Below are 25,097 nucleotides of genomic sequence, written 5' to 3' on the forward strand. Positions count from 1 at the left end.
GTGAAGCAGCTGCAGGGGCAGCAAGAGGGCGGAGGCACCGCGCGCCCGGCCGACGTGTTGGACCGGTGCGCTTTACGTGCTGAAATAAACACGGGACAGCCCCGAAATGTTTTCAGAGTGCTGTGCACTGAAGACTTGCCTGGTGCTCCTCCGTGCAGATTGTTTGTCCTCCTCCAGTGCGGGACGAGCCAACACAAGGGAGCGCATTCGCCAACATCCAGGCACGCAATGCGATTTGGAAAGCAGCTCCTTTCCAAAGAGTTGCACACGAACGATCCTTCAGTCCCGCTCGGGGGGCACGGAACCCCCGCCACACACAGCTTCAAGTAGCGAGTCAGGCGCCGGGGCTTTTGCTTACGGCCACACCACCCTGAACACGCCTGATCTCGTCTGATCTCGGAAGCTAAGCGGCGTCGGGCCTGGTTAGTACTTGGATGGGAGACTGCCTGGGAATACCAGGTGCTGTAAGCTTTTGCTCTCCCGGCCAGCAGGGGTCGCCGTTGGTGCCGTAGGCTTTGGGAGGAAAACCTGCAGGATGGAAAGGTGATCTATAGCCTCATCTCTAGAGATGTTTTGTTGCTGTGGCATGTGTGTGACCCATATTCAAAAAAAAAAACCCGTCTGTAAAACGATTATCGAAGCTGCCTCTAAATCTGCAAATGAAGATGAGTCGATAAACCACTCGTTTTTCGTATAACTAGACATATATTCATTTGTTACCGATTTCATTCATTGAGCACGGATACAATAGAGGTACAGCCATTCACTGTTTGACATGTCTGCACTGGTACAGAACCGAGCAATCAGAAAACGGGTGAAACTGTCTTTAGACTCAGCATACAGTACCGAGGCCCCCCATGACCAAATAAAGGCTAACCTCGATAATCAGCCTAAAGAACGCAGACTACAGCAAAACGACTGACTTTGAAAAGGGAATGAACGTCCGGAAGGAGTAGTGGATCTAGCTTGAGATGCTTCTCCGGACCCCTAACTAATAGCCAGCGAGAACCAGCAGCGGCGTCCACTCCTGTCGAACCGGGATCCTTCCGCAGCCACGCAGCTCGTGGTGTCCTAACCCTCCCGTATCTGATTTTGGACCAAGCACATCAGGGGAGAGCGCGAACGCAGTCCCCCACTACCAGAAATTATGCAGTCGAGATTCCCACATTTGGGGAATTCGCAGGGGTCAGCACAGCCGGAGTGCAATGGCCGAGCCTCGCCCTGGGTGAACCTCCTTCTTGATCAAGGTATCTCTCCTGCCAGATAAGTATGAGTTAAACAGGCCCCTGCAAGCGGCCCGCACCCACAGCACAAATCGCGCAGCCTAGGCCACCTCCTCGCCCCGCACGCCACCGCCTCCTGCTGGGCCCACTCTTTCACACACTCACACGCCACACTAACACTCAAAAGTGTGGGCAAAACGAGAAAACGAGCGCGCCGTTTCCTACACATCTGCAGTCGCCGTTGCGCATTCGCAGCATGTCCCGGGATGCAATTCGGCCTCATTTGCATAACTCCAGACCGGCAGATCGCCACGCAAGCTCGCGACGTGCGCCTGCCACACACCGAACAAACCTTTTCAGCAATTTCCAAAAAACAGGCCTGCTCGCCTGCCCACAAGGCTCCGTCTCTTACCTGCTCTCCAGAGCCTGCTGCCTTCTGTGCTTTTCTCTCGGCACCGCTGCAGTGCACACAACTCCTGCAGCGGGAGGGGGGGAGAAAGTTCCCGCGCTCCGCCGCAGGGAAGGCTCGCTCCGTGCGCACACGTCCTTTCGATTCCAGTCCAACAAGTGCTCCGCATTAGCTGCGTCGGGGCTCCGGCGTGTCGCACCTCACCTCACCTCGCACTGCCCCCTCCTTGAATGTCTGCCGCTGGGCATGCCCCGCTCTCCTCCGCCTTATCTTATCGCGTGTGAGCACCGACAATGGCCACAATGCCGGGGAATGGCACCTGTAAAGTGTTAATTGGGGCACAGGAACAGCCCGTCTCGTCTCGGGGGGGCCGGCTTCAGAGACAATACAGCAAACACAGCGGGGCGGGGGAAGAAGACGACACCACACATGCGGGTACATTCAGCTCCGGCGGGAACAAGACATTTGTCGGTCTTTTCAAGTGCCGAGAGCCGAGCAATCCTTCACTTGTATCGTTTCTCCCCGGTGACTAGATCTGGCCCTGCGACTCTCGACTGGGCTCACCCCCGGGGCAGCCCAGCAGGTGTGAGCCTGGCCGGCACCCGGATGGGAGATTCCACCCCGGAAAAGCTCCGGTTGCTGCTGCTCCTGCAAGAGGTGTGACTGGGACCAGTAGGGAGCGCTCACCCTGCGGGCTGTGTGGCTCTCTTACGCCCCAGCCTCCTGATGGCGACACTCTGCTGCACAAACAGGCGCCGTCCTTCGGGGGAGGCGTCAAACCGAGGTCCCGACCCTCCTTGGCCATTAGGAAACCCCGTCTCACCTGTAACAATCAATGACGAGGCCCCCCTGTCCGTGAGATTTAGTACTCGCGCAAGAGACCGGGGGCAGAGCGCGAACGCGGTCCCCCGCCCCCCACAAAGTGCGCGCTCCGGGTTCCCTCTCGGGGCCCTGCAACACAGCGGAAGGGCAGCGAGAAGGAGCCTCTTGCTCTGACGCCGCAAGGCCACAAGAGGGCGGAGGCGCCGCGCGCCCGGCCGACGTGTTGGACCGGTGCGCTTTACGTGCTGAAATAAACACGCGAAAGCCCCGAAATGTTTCCAGAGTGCTGTGCACTGGAGGTTCCGTGCCCCCCGAGCGGGACTGAAGGATCGTTCGTGTGCAACTCTTTGGAAAGGAGCTGCTTTCCAAATCGCATTGCGTGCCTGAATGTTGGCGAATGCGCTCCCTTGTGTTGGCTCGTCCCGCACTGGAGGAGGACAAACAATCTGCACGGAGGAGCACCAGGCAAGTCTTCACCAGACAAAAACCTCCAGTGCACAGCACTCTGGAAACATTTCGGGGCTTTCGCGTGTTTATTTCAGCACGTAAAGCGCACCGGTCCAACACGTCGGCCGGGCGCGCGGCGCCTCCGCCCTCTTGTGGCCTTGCGGCGTCAGAGCAAGAGGCTCCTTCTCGCTGCCCTTCCGCTGTGTTGCAGGGCCCCGAGAGGGAACCCGGAGCGCGCACTTTGTGGGGGGCGGGGGACCGCGTTCGCGCTCTGCCCCCGGTCTCTTGCGCGAGTACTAAATCTCACGGACAGGGGGGCCTCGTCATTGATTGTTACAGGTGAGACGGGGATTAGGAGGAGACCCCGACTGATGGGTAAAGGGGAGCACTAACACCAGAGGGACACACCCGGCGTCTCTTTTTGAGAGACGCCCTGGGGTTTCCTAATGGCCAAGGAGGGTCGGGACCTCGGTTTGACGCCTCCCCCGAAGGACGGCGCCTGTTTGTGCAGCAGAGTGTCGCCATCAGGAGGCTGGGGCGTAAGAGAGCCACACAGCCCGCAGGGTGAGCGCTCCCTACTGGTCCCAGTCACACCTCTTGCAGGAGCAGCAGCAACCGGAGCTTTTCCGGGGTGGAATCTCCCATGCGGGTGCCGGCCAGGCTCACACCTGCTGGGCTGCCCCGGGGGTGAGCCCAGTCGAGAGTCGCAGGGCCAGATCTAGTCACCGGGGAGAAACGATACAAGTGAAGGATTGCTCGGCTCTCGGCACTTGAAAAGACCGACAAATGTCTCGTTCCCGCCGGAGCTGAATGTACCCGCATGTGTGGTGTTGTCTTCTTCCCCCGCCCCGCTGTGTTTGCTGTATTGTCTCTGAAGCCGGCCCCCCCGAGACGAGACGGGCTGTTCCTGTGCCCCAATTAACACTTTACAGGTGCCATTCCCCGGCATTGTGGCCATTGTCGGTGCTCACACGCGATAAGATAAGGCGGAGGAGAGCGGGGCATGCCCAGCGGCAGACATTCAAGGAGGGGGCAGTGCGAGGTGAGGTGAGGTGCGACACGCCGGAGCCCTGACGCAGCTAATGCGGAGCACTTGTTGGACTGGCATCGAAAGGACGTGTGCGCACGGAGCGAGCCTTCCCTGCGGCGGAGCGCGGGAACTTTCTCCCCCCCTCCCGCTGCAGGAGTTGTGTGCGCTGCAGCGGTGCCGAGAGAAAAGCACAGAAGGCAGCAGGCTCTGGAGAGCAGGTAAGAGACGGAGCCTTGTGGGCAGGCGAGCAGGCCCGTTTTTTGGAAATTGCTGAAAAGGTTTGTTCGGTGTGTGGCAGGCGCACGTCGCGAGCTTGCGTGGCGATCTGCCGGTCTGGAGTTATGCAAATGAGGCCGAATTGCATCCCGGGACATGCTGCGAATGCGCAACGGCGACTGCAGATGTGTAGGAAACGGCGCGCTCGTTTTCTCGTTTTGCCCACACTTTTGAGTGTTAGTGTGGCGTGTGAGTGTGTGAAAGAGTGGGCCCAGCAGGAGGCGGTGGCGTGCGGGGCGAGGAGGTGGCCTAGGCTGCGCGATTTGTGCTGTGGGTGCGGGCCGCTTGCAGGGGCCTGTTTAACTCATACTTACCTGGCAGGGGAGATACCTTGATCAAGAAGGAGGTTCACCCAGGGCGAGGCTCAGCCATTGCACTCCGGCTGTGCTGACCCCTGCGAATTCCCCAAATGTGGGAATCTCGACTGCATAATTTCTGGTAGTGGGGGACTGCGTTCGCGCTCTCCCCTGATGTGCTTGGTCCAAAATCAGATACGGGAGGGTTAGGACACCACGAGCTCCTTCCGGACGTTCATTCCCTTTTCAAAGTCAGTCGTTTTGCTGTAGTCTGCGTTCTTTAGGCTGATTATCGAGGTTAGCCTTTATTTGGTCATGGGGGGCCTCGGTACTGTATGCTGAGTCTAAAGACAGTTTCACCCGTTTTCTGATTGCTCGGTTCTGTACCAGTGCAGACATGTCAAACAGTGAATGGCTGTACCTCTATTGTATCCGTGCTCAATGAATGAAATCGGTAACAAATGAATATATGTCTAGTTATACGAAAAACGAGTGGTTTATCGACTCATCTTCATTTGCAGATTTAGAGGCAGCTTCGATATTCGTTTTACAGACGGTTTTTTTTTTTGAATATGGGTCACACACATGCCACAGCAACAAAACATCTCTAGAGATGAGGCTATAGATCACCTTTCCATCCTGCAGGTTTTCCTCCCAAAGCCTACGGCACCAACGGCGACCCCTGCTGGCCGGGAGAGCAAAAGCTTACAGCACCTGGTATTCCCAGGCAGTCTCCCATCCAAGTACTAACCAGGCCCGACGCTGCTTAGCTTCCGAGATCAGATGAGATCGGGCATGTTCAGGGTGGTGTGGCCGTAAGCGAAAGCCCCGGCGCCTGACTCGCTACTTGAAGCTGTGTGTGGCGGGGGTTCCGTGCCCCCCGAGCGGGACTGAAGGATCGTTCGTGTGCAACTCTTTGGAAAGGAGCTGCTTTCCAAATCGCATTGCGTGCCTGGATGTTGGCGAATGCGCTCCCTTGTGTTGGCTCGTCCCGCACTGGAGGAGGACAAACAATCTGCACGGAGGAGCACCAGGCAAGTCTTCAGTGCACAGCACTCTGGAAACATTTCGGGGCTGTCGCGTGTTTATTTCAGCACGTAAAGCGCACCGGTCCAACACGTCGGCCGGGCGCGCGGCGCCTCCGCCCTCTTGCTGCCCCTGCAGCTGCTTCACTTTTCCCTTTAGTTGCCATCGATTTTTTTGTAGTGCTATACATATACGATTGAGGTATCTTAGAGTTCTCCTTCGAAGACCCAGCACTCTCTTTTCTTTTCCCAGTGTTACTCATATCGGACTTTTTAAACCTAAAAAAAAAATCGTTTTTTTTTCTTTCAATTATAACTTAAGTTTAAACAACTAGTGTTAAGTCCTTATTTTTCTGTAGTCAAAAAAAGCAAAAATTAACATTCAGGTCATGAAAAACTCAAAAAAAACTCCCCAACCACTAAACTTTACCTCCCACCTGAGCGCCATCTTGAACGCCCCTACCACCAGAGAATGCTCACGATTTCGGAAGCTGTCTCCGGGACGTGCTGATTCCACACATCCTGAATAAATCATGATATTGTTAGTTGCTGTAGCTAGACGTTCAAATGAGTTTCATGGCCAGATGGACTGTTTCCTCCAGCGGTATAATATTGCAGTGAGACAGCACGATGCCTGCAAGACTATGTCATGCTAAACGCCACAGATTGTGTTTGTCCGTTCGTGTCAGTCGTCCCGCAGCCACGGGAAGTGGGACACAAACATGCTGCAATGCTTTCAAGACGTTAGGATTTGTTTGTGCAACATCCAAGAAGAGTACTTGTGGCTTGAATGTGAACTGTACGTGCCCGCTCCCTTTCCTCTGTAGTGCATGAGTTCCTCCAGGCATGCCCTTCGTCATTGTTCTGTCATCTTGTATTTAAAGGATTGTATTTCTGCTGCTGAAAATAAGCAACGGTTTTCTCACAACGCCCTTTGTTCCCAACGGAGCCCTTGTCTGTCATGAAATTCTTCAAAACCTCAAGCTAGAAGAAGAAGAAGACGACAAATATGAAGCGTTATAGCAACGACATGCCATGACACGATCGATAACGATTTCCATAGGATCCCCGCGGTTGCCTGGCAACCGTCAGCTTTGCGCAGTGGCAGTATCGTAGCCTGTGAGGTATAGCCGAGGCGTGATTATTGCTAGTTGAAAACTTTTCCCAATACCCCGCTTCCGCCGGTTTGCAATACAATCGGCGAAAGCAATTTTTGACAGTCTCGTCAGAGACTGAGCAAGGTGTTTAAAGACAGATTTGGTCACGGTGATATCATGGTAGAAAGAAACGAACTTGTTACGTGTCAACAGAAACGCTCTTTAGCTCTTTCAGCTTTATGCAGAGAACAGCGTCTGTCGAGATTACTTTTGAGTCAGCGCGAAACGCCGTGTGCTTGTCAGTATGATTTCATATTGCTCGTAGCGGCGCCTGGCTTTTGTCTGTCAAACGTTAGGTTGCGCTTCTTCATGCTGCATCGTCGGCATGAGTGGAGCATTTTAAACGTCTGTACTTACTGCGCCCCATAAGAAATCGTTTGTCCCCATTCAAAAGAGATTGTGCGATGTCCTGCAGCGTTCGCAAAGCAAACCTTTGACAGTTTGAAAAGAGGAATTTATTCTGCTTCCTGTGCGTGCAGTAGTTACAAAGTTGAACGTCTTTACACGATCTGCTGCAGTTTTCAGTGGGTGGGCTTTGTCAAATGGCTTGGAAAAACGCACTGTGTTTCTGCTCGGGAAACATCATGAGCAGTGTCCTGCATGTTTTCTGTGTATAGCTGTCTTTTAACGCATACAGAATTCATTCGAAATCATTGATTTCTCCAATTAACAAGGGTCTCTTTTTGAACCTGCCAGAAGCATTCTTTCAATGTAACAGATTTACTCCGGGGAAGGGCAGCATGACATTGAGAGTAGCTCAAGCTTTCAGCACCTTTATCTGACTGCATGTATGCAGACACTGCTCAGAATCCCCTGTAAGATTCTCCTTCAATTCCGTTTTGCAGTGCTTTAGCTCTTTCAAAAGGCTTCGCTTTGCTAGTCACAATCCAAGGCTCATGACAGCATTTGAAAACATTCGTAACTGCGTTGGCCGGGAATCGAACCTGGGTTAACTGCTTTGAAGGCAGCTATGCGCAACACTGGCTCGCTCCAGAATAAATCTCACGTCGAGGGCATATTTTTTTCCATTTTACCGTGAGTCGGGCTCAGCTGCACAGAGGAGAGAGCAGAGCAATGAGGTCACGGGGACAGGGGAGTCACACGCTGGCGGTTTGAATACGCGGAAGATCACTGAGGGATCCACAGTATATGGACTCTCCGTGCGCCATCAGTCCGCACTCGGGACTCTGAATCCTGCCATCCGAGTTAAGATCTCGGCGGAACCTGAGGCGCAGTTCCTTCTTAAAACGTAATCTGGTGAGCATTTCTAGAATCGTACTTGTATAGATGCAGCCTTTAATGTGTTGCTAGGTTAAAATTGATGACTTCTTGTATTTCAGTAGGCAACTGCCCTCTTGATTTCGGATTTAATTTCTTTATTACAGGGGCGCTTTTATGAAGACAGAGTCATGTTCAGGTACTTTGCTTGATGGAGGAAGCTCATTTCGGACTCTGTGATCTGCTCACCTGGAAAGGTCTGCTATACTACTACAAGAGAGAAGTAGAGTCTGGAAGAAGGGACAATTTTATGATGCTTTGGAAGATAATGTTTTTTTTTTCTTATACTGAAAATGAAAGGTAGTTGTTTCTATATGGACTCAGTCTTTGGAATTTGTATATATATATTTCAGTGATCCCTCAGCCATTCCTTCTGTATTGTAATTCAATTTCTCTTTTAAAATTCCTTCCCCACTTCTAGGACCTGCAGTTGCTGAACTCCACAATGGCTTCTATTGGAAAGTCTGTGACTGAGACCAAGTGTTCACTTTTTTATGAAACCATTATTTATTTAGGAGCAATGAGCAATTCTTATATAAATGCAATAAAATCATTATGCTCAAACTATGAGAGAGAAAATTAAGGATAATTTAAGAAATCAGTCTTAGCTTGTTTCTATACACAGATGGTATTATTTATTTTCAAAGGAAACCCGCGAGGATTCCCCTGGTGTGCAAGATGTGCCTGAATACTCTTGATCAGCTTCCTGCTCACTTGAAGAGGGCGTGTATGAAGCACGCCACGGCAGAAAACATCAGGATGGCCTCTCAACAGGCGAGGGAGGACATGATGAATCACCTGAAGAACGGGGTCATCGTGGATTACCACAGAATAGAGATCGTGTCTGGTGAGGCAAACAGGATAGTGGTTGTAAGACTGCTAGAGTCCTTGGGCCTTTTTGTACATGGGAAGCCTGAAGACACATTGGCAAGGTGAGATATTTTTAATCTGTAAGGCTTCTGTAGTTTCTTTTTGAAATCATTGTTACAACATATTATGTAAAAGCATGTTGAAAAGAATCTACCTGCATTCCAGCGGCCCTGAGCAAGAGGCCGCAGTCCAGGAGGAAGAGATGCCAGAGGCTGCTCTAGAAACTGAAACAGAAGCGGATAAGGAAGGGGAAGATGTGAGCTCTGAAGAACTCTATCAGCAGTAAGACTTTTTATTTTTCAGATGTATCTATTTTTTACTAAAATTCTAATTTGTCTTATAGGTATAAAATGTTTAAACCGGTGTTTTATATCCTTACAGGCCCTGAGTAGTTAAAAAGTATCAGCAGGCCGGAAGAGAGTGGCCCAAGCTGGACTCTATAGAAAGCACTCCCTGGATGCTCCTCTCCTGATTGGATTCAAACAGTACCTTACCAAGGATCTGGGAGTGGCAAATTATTCTCAGGAGGTATTTATTTTTTAAAGGCATTTAAAATTAAGCAATGGTATCTTCATTGTAAATGTTTTTATTTCTTAGCTTAAAATTCACCCATGTGAAATGATGTCAGCCATAAACATCATGACTCTATATTTCCTACCTGAATCTATTCTACTTAAATTATTACATTATACACAATTTGAGTTCATTTTAAAAAGTAAAAGGTAATGAAAGGAATGCATTTTCATAAGAAAGATAATACCGATATGCATGTGATAATCTTCCTTATATCATGTAGTGCATCATTTGGACACTTTGTGGGCTTCAAATACAAAGAAAATCATGTTCTATGATACAAGATAAATACAAAACTTAAGCTTTTATTTTAATTAGATTTCTTTATAAAGCATAAGCAATCATTTATTACATCGCTTCTTGAATTAAATCTTTTGACAAGAGGTAAGACTTCTGTTACATTTAAACCCATGTTTAGCTGTGTTTTTTAGATTTAACTGAACCAATTTCTGTGTGTGATAATGTCCTTGAATTCTGACAACATCACACTAAATTACATGATATAAAACAGCTAATGTTTCTAGAGATAAAGTTTCTGAGATGCTTCTAATTACTTTTTATTACCAGGGACAGTTTAATTCACCTTGTACAGTACTGTAAGACCAAGATGCTTTTTTTAAAAGTTATTTAACATTTTATAGAACTTTGTCTACTATGGCAACATGATGTGCTTGGTGAAACTTGGAAAAATACTGCTTGGCCACTTATCTTAAGATAAAGATAGGATAAAGGTTTATCTTTTGCACCTACCTGACCCCCAGGGAAGGCCAATGCTTTCTAAGTTGATGGTTCCCTACAGTAGACTGTACTTTAATTTCAAAGGTAATGTATATTGACCCAAATCAGTTTTGGAATCCAATCTACTGACGAGATGGAGCACATCCTTTTTTCAGGATTTTAGCATCATACGTTTGGTATATTTAGTCCCTAATGCTGAAAGAAATGATCATAGAACATTTGGACACTTTGTGGGCTTGAAATACAAAGCAAATCATGTTCTATGGTACAAGATAAATACAAAACGTAAGCTTTTATTTTAATTAGATTTGTTTATAAAGCATAAGCAATCATTTATTACATTAATATATGTGAAAATAACATTTTAGCATCATACGTTTAGTATATTTAGTCCCTAATGCTGAAAGAAATGATCATAGAACATGACATCTAACCTTACCTGCGGTGTTTTTAATCCCTATTGCTCAATGCACGGTGAAAGCATTCCATACATGTGTCTGACAATGAGGAATGGGCCCCTGAGACAGTCATTTGCCTGTTTCACAAATGATCGTATTTTACTAGAGATTCTGTTTGGGATTCAGATGTGCATTCGGACAGCAATCCCTTTCAAGAAATGATACGTTCTGGATGAGGTCAAAGGTGCTGGAACACTGTATCTAGGATGTGTTTGCAGAGACTGTGTGTCTCCTGCTTCAACGCAGTGATAAACAGATGTGCTCCTTTAATTTATTGGTACATGCCCAGGGCAGTAAGCAGTCTGAGGATTTATTTCCAGATGGCATAGAGCAGTGAAGCAGTGAAGTAGTGCAAAACACTGGATCATTATATTATTAGAATCTATTCTACTTAAATTATTACATTATACTCAATTTGAGTTCATTTTAAAAAGTAAAAGGTAATGAAAGGAATGCATTTTCATAAGAAAGATAATACCGATATGCATGTGATAATCTTCCTTATATCATGTAGTGCGTCATTTGGACACTTTGTGGGCTTGAAATACAAAGAAAATCTTGTTCTATGGTACAAGATAAATACAAAACTTAAGCTTTTATTTTAATTAGATTTGTTTATAAAGCATAAGCAATCATTTATTACATTAATATATGTGAAAATAACATTTTAGCATCATATGTTTAGTATATTTAGTCCCTAATGCCAAAAGAAATGATCATTTGTTTAACATGCACAGGTCTGTCTCAAAGGATGCAGTACTCCTGAAGGGTCTCAAACCCTACATTTTGGATGCCTAGCTGTATCCCTCACATGTGGCACCTCAGAATGACTTCTAACCTTACCTGTGGTGTATTCAGTCCCTATTGCTCAATGCACGGTGTACATACTGCATACATGTGTCTTGAGAATGAGGAATGGGCCCCTGAGACAGTCATTTGCCTGTTTCACAAACAGGGACCTGGACCTAGACTTGGCCCGTACGGGGCTCAAACCCACGACCTTGGCGTTATTAGCACCACACTTTAACCAACTGAGCTAACCGGCCTCACGACAGTGCTCCTCTCTGTGTTGCAAAAAATCAAACTCAGGGAATTTTGTCCTCCTTTGAATAGAAAGCTGTGTAATTCAGTGTACGGGCTTTCTCGTGCAGTTTCATGGTTCTTGTAACCCAAATCCTACACTGGCCTGAAGTGCCCCCCCATTTCACAGCATTTTTCAGCTGATTTAAAATGTACCTAAAGGAGAAGCATTATTGAAGACCATCAATTACCAAGAGCTTTTGTCAAAGGTTTTGGTGGTCATTTTGAATGACCACAGAGCGCTGTGACCTCGGTTTTACATCTCATCCAAAAGACAGCGCCCTTTTACAACACAGCATCTCCGTCACTATATTGGGGCATTGGGACCCGCACAGACCTCAGGGTGAGCGCCCCCCCGCCGGCACCATTAACACCGCTTCCAGCTGGAAGCTTTGTTTTTCCCTGTAGCTCATCCTCATCCAGGTACTGACCTGGCTCACACCTGCTTAGCTTCAGTGGGTTTTCAGTTGCGAGTTGCAAGGGGATGCAAGTGATGGAGCCGCTCGCTGCAAAAGCCACTGCATTGGCCGGGAATCAAACCCGAGCCTCCCGCGTGGCAGGTGAGAATTCTACCACTGAACCACCAATGCTCAGTGCCTGAGCCTTCAAAAAAGACGCTTTTTTGGTGCTCTGTGCAAAACGCGTCGACATCTGCTTCCAGCTGCAAAATGCCATTTGCGGACGCTGAAGAACTTATTTCCAAGGCAGCGGGTACAAGCGATTGGGCGTTTTAAAACCACCAGGAACAGCAAAGAGGCGCGCTTCTTTGCTTGTGCCGAAACACACCGACTGAAGGCGGACAACGTAGTCGGCAGGATTGGAACCTGTGCGGGGAGACCCCAATGGATTTCTAGTCCATCGCCTTAACCACTCAGCCACGACTACAGCAAGCCCCACTGCCGCTGCGTTCTTGCTACAATCTTACCTGGATCGCGAGGCGCCGGCGGAAGGCAAAATACAAGCCTTGCAGACAGACACGCCTCAGAGGACTTAAGGGTGGCTTCATGTCGGAATGATAAAGTCTCCCCGTCTGGACATGAAAATGCCACTTTGTTACACACAAAAAAAGAATCAACAACAGAGAAATGCCCACAAGCATTTGAAAAGCCGCACCACGTCGCACTTGAAATAGCTCTTACATTAGTGGTAGACACAGGAATCGCCTTTTTATTTACGCTCTTACCAACGCGATGGAAAGCAAAACAAAGCAAAGCAGAGCAAAACAAAACGAACAAACGAAAACCCTCACGTCCTGCACTTGCATATAACCCCGTTACGTGCCCAAGCGGTATTGTACGTCATCCTAGCACTGCACCCCGGGTCGTACGGTATATGGGAACGAGCACACGCCACGAATCGTCTCGAATCACTCCCTACAGCTGTAAGGCGCCTTGAAGCGTGCACCCCCAACATTCTTCTTTGCGCATCTGTGAAAGGTAAACTCTTGAGCAAACTCTGAACCAGCTCTAAGGAAACTAATCCGATTAGACGTTACTTTGACTCATCTTCTTACGCTCAGTGCCGGATTGCTCAAACTCCAGCTAGGGTTAGGGTTAGCATTCCCACGCTACTTAGACACTTTGTTTACGCTCAGTGCTGGATTTTGGGAACTTCAGGACGAGTGGGAATTTTCTCCTATCTGTCCATTCTGTTTTGTTTTGGAGACTCTTGGCTGCCTATGTTGTTCAGTGCACCGTGAAGGAAACATTTTCCAAAACTGTGTCAGCTCAAAAGTTGTAAGAAAACCTCTCCAGGTGCTTTAACTCTCTTCATTTTTGTCATTTAATGTGACACTCGATGTATAACTGGAGCCTCACATATGCAAATGGTGAGGCTCCAGTTCGACACCCAGTTCCACACCACTTTACAGTATATGACAAAAGCATGGCAGACTGTGCCGGACCAGCTGGTAACTTCCGCTTATTTTGACCATATTAAACATTGGAAATCTTCCCACTTGCATTTGTGACACTTGATTTTGGCTCCACCTAAGACACTCTTAAATCTTCAAACACTTTTCTCTTCTCCCGCAACACACTTGTCTGTCGGCACTATGTGGCAGCGTTGCATGACAACCCATCTCACCACGGAAAGGAACCTAACAGCTTTGGTAAGAGAGTAGAATTACCTGAAGAACTGCTTTCCATGGAAGCAGGACCAAGCGATGTAGCATTTTTATAGTACCAGGAAAGGAGAAGCGGCACTTCGCCTTTGCCGCACAGGCACAAGGTGACGTGCGGCAGACGCCGTAGTCGGCAGGATTCGAACCTGAGCGGGGAGTCCCCAATGGATTTCAAATCCATCGCCTTAACTACTCGGCCACGACTACAGCGAGCTCGCCGCCGCCGCATTCCTCCTATAATCTAACACGGAGTGCGAGGTGGCTGCGGAAACCTTTTTAAAGTCGCTCTCTGTTAAAAAAAAAACCTTTCACAAGATACATGCCGGCAGACAGACACGCCTCAGAGGGTTTAAGGCTGGCTTCACGTTCAAATGATAAAGTCTCCCCGTCCGGATGTCAAAATGCAACTTTGGCAGACAGAAAAAACATCAACAAACCACAAATGTGGACAAGGATTTTACAAGCTGCACCACACTGCACTTTCAAAAGCATTTACATTCGTGTTAGACGCAGGAATTGTCTTTGTTTTGCGCGCTTACGAACGCCATAGAAAACGAAACAAAACAAAAGCCCTCAGCTCCTGTACTTGATTATAACGCCGTTACGTGTCGAAGCAGGAATTTACGTCATCTTACCACTGCAACATGGGGAATAGAGGGAAATGAACACACGCTACGAATCGTCTCAATCACTCCCTAGAGTCGTAAGGCACATTGAAGGGTGCACCCCCATCATTAATCGTTGGGCCTCTGTAAAAGGAAAGCTGTTGAGCAGTCTTTGAAACAGCTCGGATGAAACACTTGATTGCTTCCATGTGCATCTGGAGCCCACTTCTTATTTTCACTTCACGCCGCCCAAAGCATTTCTAAAACAGGAGATTCGCGTTTGGGAATGCGCCCTGCCCTACAAATAAAACAGGTCTACGGGTCTGAAACCTGCTCCACGGAAAACAGTTCTGTTGCGCTTTTGATCAAAGGGAGATTCTCTGTTCTTACTTTTTGATTACATAACACCCAAAGGGGCTTCTTTGGAGCTGGATTCCAACCAGCATCCTAAAGTTTCTTGGCGGTATCCTTTACAGTCCTCTGTTCGGTCGACAAGGAACAGAAGGGGGCAGCTTTCCTCACACATACAGTGCAATGTACTGTAGTGTTCCCCTTCATTGAATTCGCAGTTCTGCATCAGACCTCTAACTCGTTTCCTTAGCTTGGATTTAAGCCACGAAGCAGGCTTCTACTGTATAAACGTCTAGAGGAATCACAAACTATTTGAGAGGCCATCATCCCAGGGGGAACTGACAAAGTCTATCCCTAAACACCTAGCGCAGTCTCTCGAGAGACTGTCAAAAATCGCTTTCTCCGTTTGTGCTGCAAGTAAGTGAAAACGCGGTCTCAACCCAGAGCCACTTGGCAGCAGCGGCACGTAAATACTGTTACTACCACTGCTCGATACCAACGTTAGCCTACTATACCATGTTCAGCCACCGCTAGAAAATGTAAGGCTCTAGTACTGGAGCAAACAAAAGGAGAGCCAACGTCAAACGTAGAGAGCGACGAGGATGGGATTCGAACCCATGCGTGCAGAGCACAATGGATTAGCAGTCCATCGCCTTAACCACTCGGCCACCTCGTCGATGAAACTGGGCTGTCCAGACATGGGTTGGCGCGCTCCAGATGATCTTTTTCTTTTTTTTCCCTCGTACTCAAGGGTCCTTTTCCTGTTCCACATGCGATTTCAACATTTTCCTTGGGAGATGTCAAGCCAGCAAGCCACTGCTGTGGTTCAGTGGCCATTGTGGAGTTCAGTGGCCCTGTTGTACACAGAAAGCACATTGAGCTCCTTGGACATGAAAAGTTCCAGATAAAAGCCATTTGTCATCCTTTCTCTTGGTGTCGATGTTGCTATTGTATGTAAAGGTGGCAACTTGCTCAGCGAGCAGGCGGAGCACACACCGAATGCAGATGTGTCTGAGTGGTGTGTCCAAGTGGCTGCAAAAGGACAACACTACCGGGGCGCCGTTGCTTAGTTGGTTAAAGCGCTTGTCTCTTAAACAGGAGATCCTGAGTCCGAATCCCAGTGGTGCCTTCTTTGTTCTGTCTTCTCGAACAGAACTGGTCCTTACAGACAACCGCCTACGGCTAGACTTAATTAAATGCAAGTATTCATTTCCTGTCTTTAACGCGACTTGTTTTTCTTAAAATGGATGGAACTTGCAAAACATGAAATACAAACATTGCTAATCAGCGCTAGCGGCTGGCAAAAAAAAAGAAGTCAGCAATGTTTTTTTTCTTTAACCTTAACCCTGCTAATGGAGAAGAGTTAAACGACCGAGTCTATGCAGCTTAAACGGTGCTCATGTCGGGTTCTTAGCTGAAAGGGTGGTAAATCACGCTCACCCCAGTCCTTAATCTTTTAAAAGGATACAATATTGAACCTAGTCGCCACATCACATACATCCTGTTCAACGATAAAAAAGTGACATCTATCCTCGATCCAGAGTAAATCCCACGATGAGGGCATATTTTTTTCCACTTTACCATGAGTCGGGCTCAGCTGCACAGAGGCAAGAGCAGAGCAATGAGGTCACAGGGACAGGGGAGTCACACGCTGGCGGTTTGAACACGCGGAAGATCACTGAGGGATCCACAGTATATGGACCCTCCGTGCGCCATCAGTCCACACTCCGGACTCTGAATCCTGCCATCCGAGTTAAGATCTCGGCGGAACCTGAGGCACAGTTCCTTCTTAAAACGTAATCTGGTGAGCATTTCTAGAATCGTACTTGTATAGATGCAGCCTTTAATGTGTTGCTGGGTTAAAATTGATGACTTCTTGAACTTCAGTAGGCAACTGCCCTCTTGATTTCGGATTTAATTTCTTTATTACAGGGGCGCTTTTATGAAGACAGAGTCATGTTCAGGTACTTTGCTTGATGGAGGAAGCATATTTCGGACTCTGTGATCTGCTCACCTGGAAAGGTCTGCTGTACTACTACAAGAGAGAAGTAGAGTCTGGAAGAATGGACAATTTTATGATGCTTTGGAAGATAATGTTTTTTTTTTCTTTGAAATCGAAATGAATCAGAATATCAGTGCAAAAGACAAACTCTTGGTTTGGTTTAAAGAGATATGGTTTTAAAACAGACAAAATGTAGAAAACAGGTGTTTCTCACTTTTGGAAAAGAATGGACCGGGGGTAATATTTTACTAGGTGCAGTACTCATCTCACTGGGTTACAGTCCTGCAGTGTCACACCAGGGCCAGTGGCGCAATGGATAACGCGTCTGACTACGGATCAGGAGATTGCAGGTTCGACTCCTGCCTGGCTCGGGTCGTTTTTAAACACATCGGGCTACTCCCTAAGTAGTCTGTGCTACTTACTGCATTGTAATCGTACCCAGTAAGATATTTCCTTCATGTAAATGAACTGCACCTGACAGCTTTAGAAAAACACCTGGGCTCAGTACGGTGCTGAGAGCTTAGCGTTGCTGTTCTAATTAGCACGCACTGCATCGGCTATGAGCCCGAACCTTTCAATTATTCCGATCAGTAAGTCAACACGTAGTCCACATGAACGGTAGAAATATTCTCTTGTCTGTCTCTTGTTTGTATAGAACTGAATGTCCCTGACAATGTACTGTTAGTTTTAATTGAAGAACGGCATTTGTGTTCAAATATACCAGACAAGTTTATGTAACTGCTCATGCGACACTCAGTTGTAATTAGTCAAGAAAAAAAAGTCGAACAACAGCTGCGGGTTTGATTCTGAACGTATGAGATTGCAGCGCCTTTTACTTCCATTGACAAATGATAGAGATTCGAAGAGAGATCCTTCAGACCAGCAAGCAAACCCACGGCTTTTTCGGTTTTCTATCTAGGCAACGTTGGTGTCTGCAATAGCATACATGAAAGCGTGATGCAATTTCTGTGGCTACATTTGTTGCACGTCATGCACAGTAAGAGTGTTTCTAACACCAAATAAAAAGTCAACAATTAGCGATCACGCCTTCTCCTCAGTTAACCCACTGAAACCCTTGCTGTTAACAGTTCTTTACTGCGTGCTTTACCAGCACCTACATATCGTGTCGGTTCTTTCAGCTTTATTCATTAGGTTTTCAAAGGCATAAGTAGAGCACCAGAGGTGCGAACGCAAAATGTGTGGTTATCTGAAGAATTGCTTCCCATGGCGGCGGGTCCAAGTGATTTCGCGTTGTTATAGTACCAGGAAAGGAGAAGCGGCACTTCACTTCTGCCGCGCAGGCACAAGGCGACGTGCGGCAGACGCCGGAGTCGGCAGGTTTCGAACCTGCGCGGGGAAGCCCCAACGCATTTCGAGCCCATCGCCTTAACCACTCGACCACGACAAAAGCGAGCCCACCACCGCCGCATTCCTCCTATAATCTAACACGGACTGCGAGGTGGCTGCGGAAACCTTTTTAAAGTTGCTCTCCGTTAAAAAAAATACCTTTCACAAGATTTGTGCCGGCAGACAGACACGCCTCAGAGGGTTTAAGGCTGGCTTCACGTTCAAATGATAAAGTCCCCCAGTCCGGATGTCAAAATGCAACTTTGGCAGACAGAAAAAACATCAACAAACCAAAAATGTGGACAAGGATTTTACAAGCTGCACCACACTGCACTTTCAAAAGCATTTACATTCGTGTTAGACGCAGGAATTGCCTTTGATTTCCGCGCTTACGAACGCCATGGAAAACGAAACAAAACTAAAGCCCTCAGCTCCTGCACTTGATTATAATCCCGTTACGTGTCGAAGCAGGAATTTACGTCATCTTACCACTGCAACACGGGGAATAGAGATGTAACGCAACGGGGGCTCAGGCGGGCGCCCTTGCCGCATCTGGTCGGCCCCATCCCGACTGGAGGCTCAAACCTGGGACTTCCGCGTCTCTCTGCAGCGACCTAGCCCCGTGAGCTAAAGAGAGATCTCTCCACAGCCCAGTAGCTGTGGTCCTGCTATCACAGGGAAGGGCGGTGACGTCACCCGCTCTTGTACGCCGGCTCTTACACAGTGCCTGTCGGCCGTAAGCGTTACAGAGGGAAATGAGCACAAGCTACGAATTGTCTCTAATCAGTCCCTACAGTTGTAAGACGCCTGGAAGCGTGCACCCCCATCATTAATCTTTGCGCATCTGTGCAAGGTAAACTCTGGAGCAGTCTCTGAAACGGCTCAAAGGAAACACGTGATTGATTCCATGAGCATCTGGGGTTCATTTCTTATTTACATTTAATTCAAGGGAAAGGCTTGGGTCAGTTTCAGACGGCCTCCAACAGCGAGATTCAAGCGCCCCACCTTCAGCCCAATCTGCGCCGCCAGAACGCCAACGGCTCCTCTGGTCTTTGGGGTGCGGTTGTGACCCCTTAACCTAAAGTGTTGGTGGCAGACAAATGGAGACTAACAGGTGATGTCCTAGGACATGACTACATTGTGACACTCGGTGGGGATGGTGACCATTGCTTGGAAAAGAGTGCGAGGCCCCTTTAGAAAAACATTTTGTTAACAGGCATTCTGCCTCAGCCTAAACACCTATAGCTTGCAAAGCGCATGCTATTAGACAGGCACCTCTGCAAGACCTTAAGAGTCTCTTAAACTAGTGATAGTAAGGTGTTCCCAATGGGCGATGTTTGGCTTTCAAATCATCTCTCTGTGGAAGCGCCGAGATGCAGCTGTTTAAGGCTTAGAAGCAGCTGACTGTTTCACTACCTAGCTGATTACTGTCAGTCAGGGAGCTCAGAGGTGAAAAGCCTGTCTGAGAGACAATTCGCCGTCGATCAGTTCAATATGTTCCGTACCAGCTCGGCGCACCTGAGATCATCTTGGTAGCCGTGTAGCTCAGATGAGTGAGAGCGTGTGTGTGTGTACCACCGTGATTGGATGCCGGTCCTTCTCAGGTCACAGTAAACCTTCTGCTGCCTAACTTTCCTAATTTTGGGGATCCCTTTGAAAAAGCAAAGGAAAAAAAAAACTGGCTCTTCATCAGCGTGATCGACCCAACCCAGTGTGCCCCAGTGGCCTAATGGATAAGGCACTGGCCTCCTAAGCCAGGGATTGTGGGTTCGAGTCCCATCTGGGGTGCTACTGTCCCTTTTTGAGCGTACAAATGTCCTTTTGATTTGCAAAGCTGCAACCCCACCTTACTCAGTGAGCGTCTCTGCTTTTCTCTCACATACAGTTGGGAGATGTCTTGCACTGAACGGCCTGCTTCAGATCACGCCACAGCACTTCAATGGGATTGGGGTCAGGACTCTTACTCGGCCATCCCAAAATACGGAATTTCTATTGTTTCAGCCACTCTGTTGTTGATGTACTCCTTTGTTTTTGTCATGCTGCATGACCCAGCGTCTTTCGAGTTTTAGATCACAGGCAGACACCCTGACATTCTGCTGTAGAATTTCCTGATACATCTTGGAATTCATCGGTCCCTCGATGATTGCAAGCCGTACAGCCTCCGCTATGCTTCCCAGGTGGGATGAGGTTTTGGAGTTGGTATGCAGTGTTTTGTTATCTCCAAACATAACGTTGTGCACATTTACCAACATGTTCAACTTTTGTCACTGTCCACAGAACATTGTTCCAGGAGTTGCTGTGGAACATCCATGTGGTCTTTAGCAAACTTGAGAGGGGCAGTGGTGGTTTTTTTGGGGGGGAGAGCAGTGGTTTCCTCCATGGTGACCTCGCATGATCACCACTCCTGTTCAGATTTCTTCTTATGGTGGACTCATAAACACAGACGTAAGACAAAGTCAACCACCTGTTCGCTAGATCCCATCCCCACTCAGCTAGTCAAAGATTCCCTCGAAGGACTGGCAGGACCTATAATTAGTATGATGAATGCATCGCTTGCGTCAGGCGTTGTACCTGATCAATTTAAGGTAGCGGTTGCTAGACCGCTCTTAAGAAGTCAAATTTGGATCAACAAGTTCTTAACAACTACAGGCCTGTCTCAAAGGTCCCATTTCAATCTAAAAGTCTTGGGAGAATAGTTGTTGCCCAACGTCAATCATATCTGGATTCAAATAATATACTTGAGAAATTTTAGTCTGGTTTCTGAAACTGCATTAACAAGAGTCGTAAATGATATTCTCTTAGCTACTGATGCAGGGAATGCAACAGTGCTTGTGCTTTGCTTCTAGATCTTAGAGCTGCCTTTGACACGGTTGACCTCTCTGTTTTGTTACACAGGCTTGAGTTTGAGGTTGGCTTATCTGGAACCGTCCTTCAGTGGTTTACTTCACATTTTACTCATCGTTTTCATTATGTTCAAATATCTAATAATTGTACTGCTTCATCAATGTCACCAGTTCAATTTGGGGTACCAGAAGATCAGTGCTGGGACCAATATTGCTCTCTCTCTCTACATGCTGCTGCTAGGTAGGATAATATGAAAAAATAATATGAACTTTCATTCATATGCTGATGACACTCAAATAAACATTTTGTTTACACCAAACGACAACTCTTCTATTATCAGTTTAGTTAAATGCATTAAGGAAGGAAATACTTGGATGTGTGAAAACTTTTTGTTACTCAACTCTGAGAAAAATGAGGATCTGTTGATCGGAGGCAACAATACTGATAGGACTACTATAACTTCAGCACTTAACTCAGAGGAATTAAACATCTGCCTCAAAGAGACAGCACGTAACCTTGTTGTGAAAGGCGCTATATAGAAATACATTGATTTGAATTGAATTGACAATGTAAAATGTTGTGTGTGTTGTTTGTTAAACAAGACTGTCTTTATTTATCAAAAAATAAAAGGAATTTGCTAGGAATGCAAACGTTAGGTTGCGCTTCTTCATGCTGCATCGTCGGCATGAGTGGAGCTTTTTAAACGTCTGTACTTACTGTGCCCCATAAGAAATCGTTTGTCCCCATTCAAAAGAGATTGTGCGATGTCCTGCAGTGTTCGCAAAGCAAACCTTTGACAGTTTGAAAAGAGGAATTTATTCTGCTTCCTGTGCGTGCAGTAGTTACAAAGTTGAACGTCTTTACACGATCTGCTGCAGTTTTCAGTAGGCGGGCTTTGTCAGAGGGCTTGGAAAAACGCACTGTGTTTCGGCTCGGGAAACATCATGAGAAGTGTCCTGCATGTTTTCTGTGTATAGCTGTCTTTTAACGCATACAGAATTCATTCGAAATCATTGATTTCTCCAATTAACAAGGTTCCCTTAAAGGATGAGTCAAAGTAACGTCTAATCGGATTAGTTTCCTTAGAGCTGGTTCAGAGTTTGCTCAAGAGTTTACCTTTCACAGATGCGCAAAGAAAAATGTTGGGGGTGCACGCTTCAAGGTGCCTTACAGCTGTAGGGAGTGATTCGAGACGATTTGTGGCGTGTGCTCGTTCCCATATACCGTACGCCCCGGGGTGCAGTGCTAAGATGAAGTACAATACCGCTTGGGCACGTAACGGCGTTACACGCAAGTGCGGGACGTGAGGCTTTTCGTTTGTTCATTTTGTTTTGCTCTGCTTTGCTTTGTTTCGTGGTCAAGAGGCGTAAGGTAAGTCGTAATCCAGGGAGAACACTGGTGGCAAACAGTCCGAGGTGAGAGGCGAGGTCCAAAGTCGAAAAGGCAGAAGGGGAGTCCAATATCCAGAATAAACGAGGTAATGGAAAAAACGCCAGGTAGAGCTCTCAAGGAGTAGACTCAATACCAGCGGGAAGCAAGTAAAGATGGTAAAAATAGCACTGCGTACCCCACGGTGGAGTGTGTGCAGGTGGGTTAACTCGTGCGGCGGCGTTTGTTAATAATCACCCTCTGCTGGTGCTGTTTAGATTGCTTAAGAGTTGGTCTTAACTGCCTGGCGGTCATGACAAGCTCCTCTTTAAGCTGTGGTTTAGTTTTGCATTCATGTGTTTCTAGAGCAGTTATTTATGGGGGTGGGTGGGTCCTTCACAGAGGCTCAGGACAAATCCCCTGCATGAAAGTCTACTGTGTGCGTTCAAACAGTCACAGGTCAAGAGCCAGGCAGGAGGACAATGGACAGATGAGCCAACGAACTAAAAATAAAAGAACAGATATGAAAAAGCCACCATTTTTTTCTTTTTGACATTTTCCGACTTTCATGCAAGCCAGGACAAAGTTGCTCGTAGCTACTTGTGGATTCAAATACTCTATCGAGTGCTTTGATGAGTTTTTGCAATTTGATTGTCGTCCTGTCAGCCTGTTTCTGTTTTTTTTTTTTCAATCTAGGGATGGAAAGTATGAGGGAAATGATGGAGCAATCAATAACCGCTCCGGAAAAATGGCAGAAAGAAATGGTCCGTCACTAAGGACATTTGTGAAGCAGAGGAGTGACATCACCACAAAGGCGACTTATTCTGCTGATCGTTTTGGTGAATAATGATTGAGGCGTGTTAAGAGAAAGGTAGCTGCGTCAGCATGCTTAGGCTGCAAAGGATAAAGCAAAGGTTTACTCCATGCTGAAAAGAGAAGAAAAGAAGCACAACGTTTCGACTGTGGAGCCTTCTGCACCATCTTCTTTAGCGATGGTGATGATGTTTACATTGGAAAAACTGAGACACGCATACTGGAGGGGCTTGAACCACCAACTTTTCAGCACCACAGAGTCTGACAGTCTTTTGTGCACCCTACATTTGCAGGTTTATGGTCAAAGAAAACAATCACTTGCGCTTCTTGCAGCCGGCAATCTTTTTCCACTGACAACCAAGAAATGGATTTCATCTTTCACAAGCTGTATGGATTTCTTCAAAAACAAGTTATTCCAGAAAGGAAATGAATTCTTGCATTAAACTGAACCAAGCTGTACATGTTTGTCTGAAATGAGACATTCGGCACAACAAGACACGGAGAGAGGCACCGCTGGTATTCAGACCCAGGATCGCCTGCTTACTAGGCGGGCACTTTAAGCCACTAGGGAACAGCGCCAGCGGAGCACCGCGCTTTTACAGACACTTGGACACATCTGCGTTCGGTGTGCACTTAACCTGCTCTCTGAGCCCGTTGCCTCCGTCCCATTTAATAGCAGAACTGACGCCAAGAGAAATGATGAGAAATGGCATTTATCGGGCACTTTTCATGTCCAAGGAGCTCAATGCCCTTGACACCTCCCCAAGGCGACAGAGCTGTGCATTCTTTAGCGACACCATTTTTTCTTTTGTTTAATTTCTATACTTATTGATAGAATAAAAACGATATGTCATGTACTGTAAGGGAAATGTCTCTTTTCATGGGGAAAGCTAGCACCAGCAAATGTTGTGTTTAGAAGAAGTGATTTAACATGACACGTGACCTAATTTACCGGAGCAAAAGCTCACCCAGCAAGCCCTGCTTTACTTCTACAGGAGAGAAGTACTGTAGAGTCTGCAAGATGTTCAGCTGGGTAGCTACGTCAGCATGCCTCGGCTGCAAAGGAACAAGTACTAGGTTTATTGCATGCTGAAAAGAGAAGAACGGAAACACAGCGTTTCGACTGTGAGGTCTTCTCACACCTGAAGAAGCCTCACACCTGTAAAAGGCTCCATGGTTTTCTTTCTTCTCTTTTCAACATGGAATACACCTATTGTCTGCAAGATGTGACAATTTCATGGTGTTTTGGAAGAAAACCTTTTTTCTTTGAATTCAAAATCAATCGGAATTTCAGCACGACACATCAACACTTTTTCTGTTTTAAGGAGATGATATTTTAAACCTGATAAAAATAGTAGGAAACACAAGTTTCTTGCTGTGAAAATTTAGATGGGGAAGTGTACTACTAGTAGCAGTGTAGAGCTCTCTGTGGTGGAGTGCAAGCGCATATTCTATGGGCCAGTGGCGTAATGGATAACGCGTCTGATTTCGGATCAGAAGATTGTAGGTTCGAGTCCTGCCTGGCTCGTGAGGCTTTTAAACCTCTCAGGTTCCTCGGTAACAGGTTGCCGTCATGTATATGAACTATAGAAAAGCATTTGCTACAACCCGTAAATTAGCACGCAAGTGCGGGCTGGTGAACACAGAACTGTATGGAGATCATCTCCAGCTCCGAGCTCAATTGCAATGAAAAAACATGCAGAACAGAACTGGAGAGCAGCTGAATTTGTGCTCGGTAGGGTGGGGAGGACTCAGCATTGCTATTGTTCTAATTGGCATGAACTGCAGGGGATCTGAATCAGAACATGTCAGTTAGTTCGATCATTGCGTCAATATGTAGGCCACGTTAATACAGAATTATTACTTTGTCTGTCTCGTCTTTGTATATAGCTGAATGTCCCTGACAATTTCATGTTAGTTTTTAAGAACGACATTGGTGCTAATAGATACACATATAGCATAT

The 25,097-nt window shown here is 47.1% G+C and overlaps 10 non-coding genes across 10 annotated transcripts; 6 read left to right on the plus strand and 4 right to left on the minus strand.

The window, feature by feature from the left end:
- The first annotated feature begins 352 nt into the window (after nt 1–352).
- LOC138232083 (5S ribosomal RNA) lies at nt 353–471 on the plus strand. Its single transcript, XR_011187042.1, has one exon. It is a non-coding gene; the product is annotated as a 5S ribosomal RNA (ribosomal RNA).
- A 636-nt stretch (nt 472–1,107) lies between these two features.
- On the minus strand, nt 1,108–1,271 carry LOC138231894 (U1 spliceosomal RNA). Its single transcript, XR_011186857.1, has one exon. It is a non-coding gene; the product is annotated as a U1 spliceosomal RNA (small nuclear RNA).
- Nucleotides 1,272–4,513: 3,242 nt separating this feature from the next.
- On the plus strand, nt 4,514–4,677 carry LOC138231859 (U1 spliceosomal RNA). Its single transcript, XR_011186822.1, has one exon. It is a non-coding gene; the product is annotated as a U1 spliceosomal RNA (small nuclear RNA).
- Nucleotides 4,678–5,205: 528 nt separating this feature from the next.
- Nucleotides 5,206–5,324, minus strand: LOC138232075 (5S ribosomal RNA). Its single transcript, XR_011187034.1, has one exon. It is a non-coding gene; the product is annotated as a 5S ribosomal RNA (ribosomal RNA).
- A 1,294-nt stretch (nt 5,325–6,618) lies between these two features.
- On the plus strand, nt 6,619–6,760 carry LOC138231981 (U4 spliceosomal RNA). Its single transcript, XR_011186939.1, has one exon. It is a non-coding gene; the product is annotated as a U4 spliceosomal RNA (small nuclear RNA).
- A 7,169-nt stretch (nt 6,761–13,929) lies between these two features.
- Nucleotides 13,930–14,011, minus strand: trnas-uga (transfer RNA serine (anticodon UGA)). Its single transcript has one exon. It is a non-coding gene; the product is annotated as a tRNA-Ser (tRNA).
- A 1,343-nt stretch (nt 14,012–15,354) lies between these two features.
- On the minus strand, nt 15,355–15,436 carry trnas-gcu (transfer RNA serine (anticodon GCU)). Its single transcript has one exon. It is a non-coding gene; the product is annotated as a tRNA-Ser (tRNA).
- Nucleotides 15,437–17,060: 1,624 nt separating this feature from the next.
- On the plus strand, nt 17,061–17,133 carry trnar-acg (transfer RNA arginine (anticodon ACG)). Its single transcript has one exon. It is a non-coding gene; the product is annotated as a tRNA-Arg (tRNA).
- A 2,691-nt stretch (nt 17,134–19,824) lies between these two features.
- On the plus strand, nt 19,825–19,897 carry trnar-ccu (transfer RNA arginine (anticodon CCU)). The gene has a single exon. It is a non-coding gene; the product is annotated as a tRNA-Arg (tRNA).
- Nucleotides 19,898–24,589: 4,692 nt separating this feature from the next.
- trnar-ucg (transfer RNA arginine (anticodon UCG)) lies at nt 24,590–24,662 on the plus strand. Its single transcript has one exon. It is a non-coding gene; the product is annotated as a tRNA-Arg (tRNA).
- Nucleotides 24,663–25,097: the final 435 nt, after the last annotated feature.

This window comes from Lepisosteus oculatus, unplaced genomic scaffold (genome assembly GCF_040954835.1).
Source record: "Lepisosteus oculatus isolate fLepOcu1 unplaced genomic scaffold, fLepOcu1.hap2 HAP2_SCAFFOLD_62, whole genome shotgun sequence".
NCBI lineage: Eukaryota > Metazoa > Chordata > Actinopteri > Semionotiformes > Lepisosteidae > Lepisosteus > Lepisosteus oculatus.